The sequence below is a fragment of the Culex pipiens genome, chromosome 3 (assembly GCF_016801865.2).
Source record: "Culex pipiens pallens isolate TS chromosome 3, TS_CPP_V2, whole genome shotgun sequence".
In the NCBI taxonomy this organism is placed as follows: Eukaryota; Metazoa; Arthropoda; class Insecta; order Diptera; family Culicidae; genus Culex; species Culex pipiens.
Window position 1 is genome coordinate 33,748,782 of NC_068939.1, and position 13,419 is coordinate 33,762,200.

General features: G+C 36.7%; 1 protein-coding gene across 2 annotated transcripts in view; it reads right to left on the reverse strand.

Annotated features, from left to right (window-relative positions):
• LOC120429902 (uncharacterized) overlaps positions 1 to 13,419 on the reverse strand; it is a 170,813-nt gene that overhangs the window by 47,765 nt on the left and 109,629 nt on the right. The gene's annotated exons all lie outside the window — the stretch shown is intronic.

Here is a 13,419-nt window from a genome sequence, read left to right on the forward strand (position 1 = left end):
TAATTTCACGGATCTCGAAAGTCTGTCCAATATAAATGCAATAAAATGTTCAAGTTCAAGGTATAAAATATGTGTCTTTGGCAAAATTGTAGTTTAAAATAAGAACTTGTAAGAAAAAAATATTAATCGGAATAATGCCAATCCTTCCATTAACATTTTCTAACAACAATTCCAAATAAATATGTTATCATTTTGAAAAAAGTTGGATATGTTTTATGGGACTCTTGAATATATCTTCTGAGCAAAAGTGCATGATGGCTGCTAAGTCTGGTTCAAAAGATATAAATTTTTGAATAAAAGTTATTTCTAAAAAAAAAACGAAAACGTGGTAAAAAAATTATTTAAACGATTTTTGTTAAATAAATTGAACCGTTGTGAACTAACTATCACTTTCAGGTTATAGTATTCGGAAATTTTTAACATTTTCCGTTTTTGGAAAATTTATAGCCAACCATTTAAAAAAATAATAGGTTGTGAAAATTTCCTACAATATTCTCTCTGAGATTTTGACAATCAGACAGATAATTTCTGAGATCAAAAAAAAAAATCGAATCCACGGAAATGAGCTTTTTTGAGTGGCAACTAGTTAGCCTGTAGTTTTCCACTAGCGATATATCATTGTTGGTTTGAAAATCAATAATTTATTATTTTTAATTTGATAATAAATCTAAATGGAAAAATATCGATTAGTTTACCTTTTCAATAGATTTGCATGAATTATGAATTTTGAAATAATGTTTAATGCAAATATAAGATTTTTTTTATTATGGAAAAATATCGTCAGTAGAAAACTCCAAGCTAATGTCACATAGACTATGTTTATCGAATCGAATCCTTTGTTCGGCTGTATCTTAGATACTTATCGTCTAATTTTAATAGTCTCAAAGATAAAATTATAGAAAATTTTCTACGTCTTTTTTTTTGAATGTGCTTTTCTTTCAAGAAGTATTTTCAAAATAAAAAAACTAACTTAATCCACCTATGTGGTTGGTGCCTTCCTCACCCTTTTCCAACAATGGGTGATATGTGATATGATGGGTTTGGACACAATTTTCGTCTGATTTCGTTAAGTTCCGGAATACAAAAAACACACATGTCACTCAAGGGATCATAAGTCGCATCTTAAGTGGTCATAGCATGAGACAGGGTTGCCAGATCTTCAATGTTTTAGACTCGTTGGAAGGGTCTTTCGATTACTTAACCAACGATGGGTTGGATGGTGGATCCGGACATTGTTTACATACATTTAAGTGAGATCCGGCTACAAAAAAGTAAATAAATGTCACTTAAGTGGTCATAGCTCAAGACAGGGTAGCCAGATCGTCAAAGTTTTAGATTCGTTGGAAAGGTCTTTCGATAACCTTACCAACGATGGGTTGGATGATGGATCCGGACATTATTTACATACATTTAAATGAGATCCGGCTACAAAAAAAGTACATAAATATCACTTAAGTGGTCAGAACTCGAGACAGGGTTGCCAGATCTGCAATGTTTTAGACTCATTGGAAAGGTCTTTCGATTACCTAACTAACGATGGGTCAGATGGTGGATCCGGACATTGTTTATATGTATTTAAGTGAGTTCCGGCTACAAAAAAGTACATAAATATCACTAAAGTGGTTATAACTCGAGTCAGGGTTGCCAGATCTTCAATGATTTAGATTCGTTGGAAAGGTCTTTTGATTACCTAACCAACGATGGGTCGGATGATGGATCCGAACATTGTTTACATGCATTTAAGTGAGATCCGGCTACAAAAAAGTACATAAATATCACTTAAGTGGGTATAACTCGAGACAGGGTTGCCAGATTATCAATGTTTTGGACTCGTTGGAAAGGTCTTTCGATTACCTAACCAACAATGGGTCAGATGGTGGATCCAGACATTGTTTACATGCATTTAAGTGAGTTCCGGCTACAAAAAAGTACATAAATATCACTTAAGTGGTTATAACTCGACACAGGGTTGCCAGATCTTCAATGTTTTAGACTCGTTGGAAAGGTCTTTTGATTACCTAACTAAGGATGGGTCGGATGATGGATCCGGACATTGTTTACATGCATTTAAGTGAGATCCGGCTACAAAAAAGTACATAAATATCAATTAAGTGGGTATAACTCGAGACAGGGTTGCCAGATTATCAATGTTTTGGACTCGTTGGAAAGGTCTTTCGATTACCTAACCAACGATGGGTCAGGTGGTGGATCCAGACATTGTTTACATGCATTTAAGTGAGTTCCGGCTACAAACAAAGTACATAAATATCACTTAAGTGGTTATAACTCGAGACAGGGTTGCCAGATCTTCAATGTTTTGGACTCGTTGGAAAGGTCTTTTGATTACCTAACCAACGATGGGTCGGATGATGGATCCGGACATTGTTTACATGCATTTAAGTGAGATCCGGCTACAAAAAAGTACATAAATATCACTTAAGTGGGTATAACTCGAGACAGGGTTGCCAGATTATCAATGTTTTGGACTCGTTGGAAAGGTCTTTCAATTACCTAACTAACGATGTATAACATGATGATGTTTGGTTCAGTTTACTGCCATTTATTCAACTTCCGAAAATATGCGAAAACACATTTTTATACATAACTTTTGAACTACTTATCGAAATTTCAAACAATTCAATAGCACCGTATGGGACCCTAAACCAAGTCGAATGCGACTGGTTTGGTCAAAATCGGTTCAGCCAGTGCTGAGAAAACTGCGTGACATTATTGGTCACATACACACACACATACACACACACATACACACACACATACACACAGACATTTGTTCAGTTTTCGATTCTGAGTCGATATGTATACATCAAGGTGGGTTTTCGAGCTCTTACTAAAAAGTTCAATTTTAGAGCAGGATTATAGCCTTACCTCAGTGAGGACGGCAAAACGAATAAATCGAAAATATATACAGCAATTCCCCCCGAAAACAGCATGGAAAAAAACAAAAGTCCTCGGATCGGGCTAAAAAAATTTCTTGGGTTCCCTGGCCAAAATAATTAGACCAGTATTTTTTTGTTTGGCCATTAGGGTGACCTACGGCGTGTTAGGGTGGTCTAAAAATTGGCAATTTTCGTCGATTTTCGCAAAAACCACTTTTTTCGAAAAATCATAATTCCTCGCCATTTTAACCGATTTCAATTGTCTTATACGCAAATGAAATGTGATAATTTGGCCATGTCATGTCTGGGTACCAAAAGTTGCGTCTTTTAATTACGAACATTTTGGTACCCAAACATCTATAGGTCCTTGCTGAAATTTTAAAGTTATCGCAGTTTTAGTGAAAAAAGTTGATTTTTTGCCAATTTCGTCATTCTCCGGTTTTTGCGCGCGGCGCGTCAAAAAACACGGATTTTATTTTCAAAAAATCATATCTTGGAATCCTGTTAATGAACTCCTCCCATTTTTTAGTATGTTATGTAAAAATGTCCGGGGAATCCGATTAAAAATATTTCCAGACATAGGCTTTTGGTCCAGACACCGTCAAAACGGCATTTGAAAGTTTCATACGCCCTTTTCATATGTTAGGCTAGATTTTTGAAACTTCTTACTATTTTTCTTTGAAAGGCCAACTTATCACATTTCATTTGCGTATAAGACAATTGAAATCGTTTCAAATGGCGAGGAGCTATGATTTTTCAAAAAAAGTGGTTTTTGCGAAAATCGACGAAAATTGCCATTTTTTAGACCACCCTAACACACCGTAGGTCACCCTAATGGCCAAACAAAAAAATACTGATTCCAATCCGAGGACTTTTGTTTTTTTCCATGCTGTTTTCGTGGGGAATTGCTGTATACATAAAAGTGGCTATAACTTGGAAACGCTACATTTTATATTAAAAAGTCTAATTTTTTTATCATTTACTAATTTGATTCGGCTAAAAAAATCTCTTTTTCGTCATTTTCAACATGGCTAAAAAATATCTTTGTCCCCTAAAACATATCGAAAAATTTCTAAAATAAAAATAATCGTATTTTGAAGGATTCAACATCTATTGATATCAAGATAAATATAATGTTTCTCAATCCACCATTAGATGGTTGGTGCCTTCCTCATATTTACAATGCTACTCAATTTCTAAGTTGTCCCAATCCAAATTTTCATTGTTTACGGCCTTATGGCTTATCGAGCCAACTCGGTCCAAACCAGGTTCCAGCACCGAAAAGGACCTGATGAAAATATGTTTATGAACAAAAAAAATATACACCTGATACAGACTTTTTCAGAAAACATACAGACTCTCAATTGAGGCAATGTGGCCACCGGGCATTTCGAATCTGGCGCGGCTCTCTCACGTAAACAAAAAGACCCGGCCTTTTGAGGTTATGCAAAAAATCATCCTTTTTTGTATCTACAAGAAAATTTTTCATAGCATAACTTTTAAAATACTTTACTAAACTTAATGATTTTGAATTGGGTCTTGGACTCCTCCTAAGTAAATCTTTCCCAGTTCCTGAAGGGACCACCCTTGAAGAGTATCGGGGCCGGCATTTACACAAAGCGGATTCAGTGGCAGTTTCATTCTCAACTTAATGTTAACATGTTAAGGTTAATGTTAACATTCCATAGGTCGCCTCCCTAAGGTGTCGTGATAAGGTACAGTTTGTGACGATACACTACCTTCCCTTTACTAAGCAATCGATTCCAGAAGGGAAAAGATCACCAGTTGTGTTGGTCCGAGCCAGGATTTGAACCCCGATCTACCGCTTACGAGGCGGAAGCGTTACCACTGGGCTACGTGGCTCGGTCACCCCTCCTAAGCGGTCATAAAAAGGCAAACCCGGCTAAAATTGGTTTAGCTAGTTTTGAGACATGCGTGTGGAAAGAAAATCTTGTCTACACACATCCCCACAGACATTTGCTCAGAAAATGATTCTGAGTCGATATGTTTACGTGAAGGTATATCTTGGAGATGTATAAGAAGTTCAATTTTCGAGTGATTTTATAAGCTTTCCTCAGTGAGGAAGGCAAAGACGGTTTTTTTTTCGTGCACCTATTTTTTCGAAAAGTCCTGATCATATCTCACAAATTTGCCGAAGACACCAAATCGACCAGAAATTTTCGTCTCCAGGTACCGAATTTCATAAATTTATTTGGTTCAACCAGACTTGGAACAGAAAAACAATGTCGATACAAAATAACTTTTTGCCTTCCTCACTGAGGTAAGGCTATAATCCTGCTACCTATCGATTCAGAATCGAAAACTGAACAAATGTCTGTGTGTGTGTGTGTGTATGTGTGTGCGTATTCACTTTGGTGCTCAAAATTCTTGCCAAGTTTTCTCGGCACTGGCTGATCCGATTTGAGTCAAACAAGTTGCATTCGATTCGTTTTGGTGCCCCATAGTGCACTATTGAATTGTTTGAAGATCCGATAAGTAGTTCAAAAGTTACGTATAAAAAAGTGTCAGAGTTGCGAATCAGGTGCTGGAATTTTGATGCCGGATCTCACTTATCTATATGAAAACTATGTCCGGATCTATCATCCAACCCATCGTTGGTTAGGTAATCAAAAGACCTTTCCAATGAGTCCAAGACATTGAAGATCTGGCAACCCTGTATCAAGTTATGACCACTTAAGTGATATTTATGAACTTTTTTGAAGCCGGATCTCACTTAAATGTATGTAAACTATGTCCGGATCCATCATCCGACCCATCGTTGGTTAGGTAATCAAAAGACCTTTCCAATGAGTCCAAGACATTGAAGATCTGGCAACCCTGTCTCAGGTTATGACCACTTAAGTGATATTTATGTACTTTTCTGAAACCGGATCTCACTTAAATGTATGTAAACTATGTCCGGATCTATCATCCGACCCATCGTTGGTTAAGTGATATTTATGTACTTTTTTGAAGCCGGAACTCACTTAAATATATGTAAACTATGTCCGGATCCATCATCCAACTCATCGTTAGTTAGGTAATCAAAAGACCTTTCCAATGAGTTCAAAACATTGAAGATCTGGCAACCCTGTCTCGAGATATGACCACTTAAGTGATATTTATGTACTTTTTTGAAGCCGGATCTCACTTAAATGTATGTAAACTATGTCCGGATCCATCATCCGACCCATCGTTGGTTAGGTAATCAAAAGACCTTTCCAATGAGTCCAAGACATTGAAGATCTGGCAACCCTGTCCCAGGTTATGACCACTTAAGTGATATTTATGTACTTTTCTGAAGCCGGATCTCACTTAAATGTATGTAAACTATGTCCGGATCCATCATCCAACCCATCGTTGGTTAGGTTATCAAAAGACCTTTCCAATGAGTACAAGACATTGAGGATCTGGTAACCCTGTCTCAGGTTATGACCACTTAAGTGATATTTATGTACTTTTTTGAAGCCGGATCTCACTTAAATGTATGTAAACTATGTCCGGATCCATCATCCGACCCATCGTTGGTTAGGTAATCAAAAGACCTTTCCAATGAGTCCAAGACATTGAAGATCTGGCAACCCTGTCTCAGGTTATGACCACTTAAGTGATATTTATGTACTTTTCTGAAGCCGGATCTCACTTAAATGTATGTAAACTATGTCCGGATCTATCATCCGACCCATCGTTGGTTAGGTAATCAAAAGACCTTTCCAATGAGTCCAAGACATTGAAGATCTGGCAACCCTGTCTCAGGTTATGACCACTTAAGTGATATTTATGTACTTTTTTGAAGCCGGAACTCACTTAAATATATGTAAACTATGTCCGGATCCATCATCCAACTCATCGTTAGTTAGGTAATCAAAAGACCTTTCCAATGAGTTCAAAACATTGAAGATCTGGCAACCCTGTCTCGAGATATGACCACTTAAGTGATATTTATGTACTTTCTTAAAGCCGGATCTCACTTAAATGTATGTAGACTATGTCCGGATCTATCATCCGACCCATCGTTAGTTAGGTAATCAAAAGACCTTTCCAATGAGTCCAAAACAATGAAGATCTGGCAACCCTGTCTCAGGTTATGACCACTTAAGTGATATTTATGTACTTTTTTGAAGCCGGATCTCACTTAAATGTATGTAAACTATGTCCGGATCCATCATCCGACCCATCGTTAGGTTATCAAAATACCTTTTAAATGAGTACATAACATTGAAGATTTGGCAACCCTGTCTCAAGTTATGACCACTTAAGTGATAATTATGAACTTTTTTGAAGCCGGATCTCACTTAAATGTATGTAAACTATGTCCGGATCCATCATCCGACCCATCGTTGTTTAAGTAATCGAAAGACCTTTCCAATGAGTCCAAAACATTGAAGATCTGGCAACGCTCAGTTTCAAGTTTTGACCGCTTAAGTGACATTTGTGTAATTTTTTTATTGAGAAATAGATGGAATTTGTGTCCAAACCCATCATATCACCAAATGTTGGTAAAAAGTGAGGAAGGAATCAACCACATAGGTGGATTAAGTTAGTTTTTGACAAAAAAAATACAAGGACTTAGTTGCATCCTAATAAAAAATAAGATAAAGAATACTTTTGAAAATGGAGAGGACTGCTGTATTAATCAATATTTTACTGACCATATAATATTTAATAACCAGGTAGTTCAAAAATCAACGTATAGCCAAAGTGCGACAATCGTTTAAACGTGACGCGAATCTCGCCAAAAGCTGCTTAAATAACCAAGAAATGAATTATGTTTCTTAAACCCAGCGCCGAGCCGACTTCCTTCCAACTTTTCAATCCAACCCGTCCCCGCCCGCCCGCTCGAGTGTCGGCAAAAATTATGCAAAATGAAATCTCCGCGCGTCGCGTCGCGCCAGAATAAATTGCTTTTGACAATAATTTGAGTAATCACTTCCTCAGTCAGTCAGTCTGTCTGTCGGTCGCTCGACTCTTGTGTGTCTCGTTATCACCTCGCGTTGGGGTCTAATGGCACGTCGTGAGACGCCAGGCGCCTCCTCCATTAGCCTAGTGCCGGCCGTCGAAATTAAGGCAATATTATATCGTCGTTATTCCAGAAACTCACTCACCCAGTTACCTGCTTTTTTCCTGCTGGGGGGGTGGAAGCTAACCTTCATCCTCCTTTTCAGCCTCCCGCACCACGTGACACAATCCCAGACACGGCCAAAAGTTTCGAGCCAAAGTCAGACAACTTTTCTTTTCTTCTTCTTTTGATGGGGGTGAAAGTTTTTTCCCAAAGGGAATAAATTAAAATTCTCAAATCTATTAACCGCAGTCGACGACGACGTCGTCGTCGTCGTCTTGGAAAAGTTTTTTGGGAAGAAATGTCTTCGTCATCGTCGTCTCGACTGGGTGCCAAAAGTTGGCCCGAGAGGGAGTCCCTGGGAAAATCCGACCGCCGAACAGTGGGGTGGGAAACTTCGTTCGGCCAAGATGTTGGCTGTCGGTTTCAATAGAGTCTGCAAAGTTTTTTTTTTTGCAGCTTCTCCCTTTGCAACACACCCTTAATTGATATCACTTTTTTGTTGTTGTCGTGATGGAGGTTCAGTGCAACGGTTTTTGGGCTCGGATGAAGGCCTAAGTGATTCATAAATTTGGTGTTTGTCGTCAAGCGGCGTGTTTTTTTTTTTTTGTTGCGTCGGCAAGGAAGCTTCTCATCGAGGCCAATGTAATGCAAACCATTTATCATGGAAATATGGTACGCATAGCTGGAGTGATAAAGTGATTGTTGGGAGAAAATTTAAGAAGTCGACAGTTATTCAGGTCTTATCATTTAGTCATATTAAAAGAAACCAAGTGTACTTTGAACATTTGAAAAATACGACGAAAAACCAAACCACGCCTCACTGAAAAACCAAATCCAAATTGAAATTCATCATCGGCAGCGCGGGGCCATAAATTAATTGAGAATAAAACCAATATGTTTTATGCTGGCTAATAATAACATGAATCGGCCATTCAGGGGGCCATTTTGGCGGTTGATTGACGATGTCCGCATGCACCTCGCTACTTATTATGCCAATTTGAAAGCGAAACGCTGGCTACAAAAAAAATCCCCATGCATTTTGCCCCTGTCGATGAGCTTGCAGTGATGGTGGGTGAGTGATGGGGCGGAATATTTGCGTTTTCGCGGGCTCGACCACAGCTGAAAGAAAGATGGTCTTACCTGATTGTGGCGGGGCAGCAAAAGTTTTGCCCTGCTGAGGTTCAGATAGTGGAGGAAATGAGTGGGAAATTTGAGCAAAATCAATTTGGGTCGTTTTTCTTAGCAGTTTTAAATAGTTTGAAATGATAACATTAATAGCAAGAAAAAATGATTGACATAAATATAGATCCATAATTGGAAGATAACATTTAAAAAGTATTTATTTCTTTTCCGAACAGCTTTTCTTATAAACGTAATGTAAAATAAAAAGAAATTATTAAAAACATCAAGATTTGGGTAATTCTCCACCAACTCACGCGAAATCGTACTCATAATTCCGAAAAAAACGTACCCTTAACCAAATTTGTAATTTTAATTATCTGCTCTACAACATTGTAGATCATAATTACACTCTGAAAAATAACCATGCAAAGGAACAAAAACACGTAATTTTAAATGAAAAATATAGTTTTGAATGAAAAAATTATGCAGATTCAAAAAGTATAATTATAAAAAAAAAAGAATTTTCTCGAAATAAAACTTTTTTTTGGAATTCTAGCTACGCCATCAAATTGGGCGTCCAAATTTCCAAATCATCACCATTTGAGGCCGAAAATTATTGAAATACACATTTTTCCGATAGTTCCAAAATGGAAGTGGTCGTACTGCCCTCCGTCATTTGATTCGAGATCAGGGACCAAAATTACCCCTTAGAACAAAGTTTCACGTAAATCAAAGAAAAGTCGGGGAAACTGCTGTGAGAGTTGGCGGAGAATTTACCATTTACAAAATTTTGTTAAAAAAATTTCATTAAAAATACAAAACAAAAAAATGCAAAAGTTCTCAAAATAAGGAGATGATTTCTACATTAGTTTTTCAAAACCACCAATGCGCCATGGGTTTCCTATGTACATGGGACCTATTGAAAAACTATGTGAGATTTTCTGTATGTTTTAATAGATAGTTGCTAAATATTTGTTTTCCATGCTTTGCAAGTATATAAAACTATTCTCAAAATAAGCAAAAAAAGTAAAACGTAAAAAGGATTTTTGAATTTATATAAAATTGTGAAACTTGCATCTTTCAATTTGCTTTAAATTTTCATAAGCATTCAATATATTTCATTTTGGCCAATACAATTAATTTAAATTTTCTAAATAGTTTTTTTCAATAAAAAAAATCTTGGTAAAAGCATATGCAATGGATGCAACTTCTAATAAATACATAATTTTAATAAAATAAATTATTTAAATTTTGAAATGGAGGGCAAGACTTTGAAATTTGGACTTTAGCCTTGAAAACCGGTAAAGAACCAAGGCAAATTGAAAAACACTTTAAATTTTCTCATATCTCTCATATCTCTAAGCAATAATTTGTCCACTCTTACAGAATAAATTGAAAAGCATTTTCTCAGCTTCTTAAAACTTTACAAACATGGAATTGTTTTTTTAACGTAGAATTAAACTGGTATGGGTCTCGTGGCGCAGGGGTAGCGGCTTCGGCTGCCGATCCCGATGATGCTATGAGACGCGGGTTCGATTCCCGCCTTATCCACTGAGCTTCTATCGGATGGTGAAGTAAAACGTCGGTCCCGGTTTCTCCTGTCTCGTCAGAGGCGCTGGAGCAGAAATCCCACGTTAGAGGAAGGCCATGCCCCGGGGGGCGTAGTGCCAATAGTTTATTTTTTTTTTGTTTATTTATTTTTTAGTTTTTTTCCCCTCTCCCCCTTTCAAAATAAGGCCAAAAAATCGAAGGGTAATACAATATTTTTTTCAAAAAATATTAAAACTTCAATGTAAATTTGAGTGCAATCGGCTGAAATCAATTTAAAATGCATTCCCTTGCGTTTTGAATCATTTTTAGTATTTTTTGGGTGAATTGAAAAAAATGTGAATTTTTGAAATTTTTGATCTCTAGTATCGCTAAAAGTGTTTTTTGTTGGAATTTTTGTTTCGTAAAATCTTACATTTTTTGACGACTTATGATTGCAAAACAACTGAACTAGTGTAAAATGCATTTTAAAACACGTTTTGCATTCAAATGTTGAGACTATGGCTTGTTATTTAAATTTATATATTTTAATAACTATTCATTTCTTGCTTTGTGCTTTTCTTGGATCTTTTTAAGTATTTTTAATGCATTTATCATGTTTAGCTTAATAAACAATGATAGTTTCAAGGTTTCCCTCATTATCCTATTCGGTTGGTGCCTGTTTTGGCTTTTCTTACAAGTGTTCTTACAAATTGTGTACAAAATACAGTCGCGTGTATATTTTATGCATTCAATATATTTTTGACTGTTTTCTCATTTTTTTAAATTAAAATCAAACTAGGGGAGATATACTCATCCTCGTCAAACTAAGCTTTGCGGCCTATTCTCGTCACTTTTGCAGTACCGCTATTCCATCAACAAACAACAGATACATCAACAATAGAGAGTTGCTTGCTCACATTTGTTTGAGCTATTTATTACTATGAAAGAGTCAAACACACTTTATGAAAACAATAATTTATGATCGATTTATTGTCGATTTTTTAATCTTAAGCCTTTAAAAAAATAATGAAATTTATGATCGGAAAAAGAACAGTTTTTACGGGTTTTTTCAAGATTTTTTAATGTTTTGCAATTTATTTGCAATGGCCTGTTCCAAAAATAATTATCCTAACATTATGTTTTATTCTAAGAATCGATGATGTTTTGAAACATGAAAAGTCACAAAATATGCAAAAAAAAGAAATACAACTTTAATTTTCATAATAAAAAAACAACAATAGACTTTTGCAAATATGTGTACTGCCCACCATTGAAAAACCGGCTAATATCCACTTGATATCCACTTTTGGCAAAAACGAGTTATTAGCACCAGGTGTTAAAGGAACGAATCTTTTGAAACTTGAATTTCACTAAAATAGTGTTTAGATTTGGCTGCCGATGCGAAAAACCAAACGGCTAATATGTCACTCTTATTGGAAATTACCTTGACCGAGATTTGGTGTCCAACACCAAAACGCGTTTTTCTCGGAATACTTGATTTGAAATAATAGCCGAATTTTCAATTATGGGCAGTGTACTAAAAATGAACAAAGAGAAACAGACGAAGTAAGGTTACTTCAAATATCCTTCTAAAGAAGAAGAAAGAAGAGAAGAAAAATACATCTTTTTTTGATCTCGACAAATTGCATACTTTCGTCCCAATAATCTTCTTCAACACGGATAACTTCTGTGGTGTTAGGTCTTTTCTCTAAACTGCTTTCAAAAACTCAAAAAAATCTTTTAAAGTCGACTGGTGCATTTTTCATTACAATCCTCAAAAAAAATCAAGCAAATCTCACTGTGACCATCGAAAAGGGACGAACACTGCTGTGCGGCCGACAGGAGAAGTCATAAAGCCTGACAGTGACGAACAATCGAAATGGAAGATTTATTGGGCAACGCCGACAAATCACTCGCAAAGTGGCCCGCTCGGCGCGATCGAACGCTGGCTGTGTGCTTCAGGTGGCTCCGCCACCGCGGCTGGAATACCAAATTCTACTCTTACAGTGTGGTGCACCGTTCTAAGTAATCGTAAAGATGGAACTTTATCGCGAGGGAGGAAAGAATTTTCTTTGTTTTTTTTTCGGCCAAATTTTTCGGAGTCTGCCAGAGAGCGCCCTGGCGGGAACCAATTTTTGATTGATGTTTGTGGCCACACCCCTTTTTCTAGAAATCGAATTGAATTTGTTCACTTTTAAAATTTAGTCCCAGCTGCTAAATTGGTACTTGAAAATGCGTTCACCCTCACCACGTTCAAGTTCAAGCGACCAATTTAAAATTATTCTCATTAGGAAGCCAAGCTTGGGAAGAGTATACTCTTCGCTGGAACAGTCAGCCGTGTCACGTTCGAGGCGTTCAGCGGAGAGGGGGGCAAATTGACAGCGTTCATCTCATTTTTCAAACAATTAACCTTGGCAGACCGCGCGTCTCCTCGTCGTCGTTGCCAGGCCAGCGCTCAGTGTGTCAGTCAGGCGGTCGATTGGTGTTGCACCGCCACCGTGTTGACAAGTCCCGCAAACCGCAAAACGGGTGTCACCCTTGAACAGTGGAAGTAAGTTTTTCTGGGTTTTTTTCTTGAGCTGAAAACATATTCATCGTTTTTTTTAATTAAATAAAATAGTGTTGATTCAATTCATAAATTGAAAAAAAATGTTTTTATAATCCCATCATGAAATAACATACTTTTCCTGTCATCTTTGAATGACAAAATGGCCTACTTATCTCTTCCAAAAATAAATAAACCTCAAATTTTTAGCTCTGATATCGGTACGGTAAAATTGAACATTTAAAATTTGTAACGAAAAGATT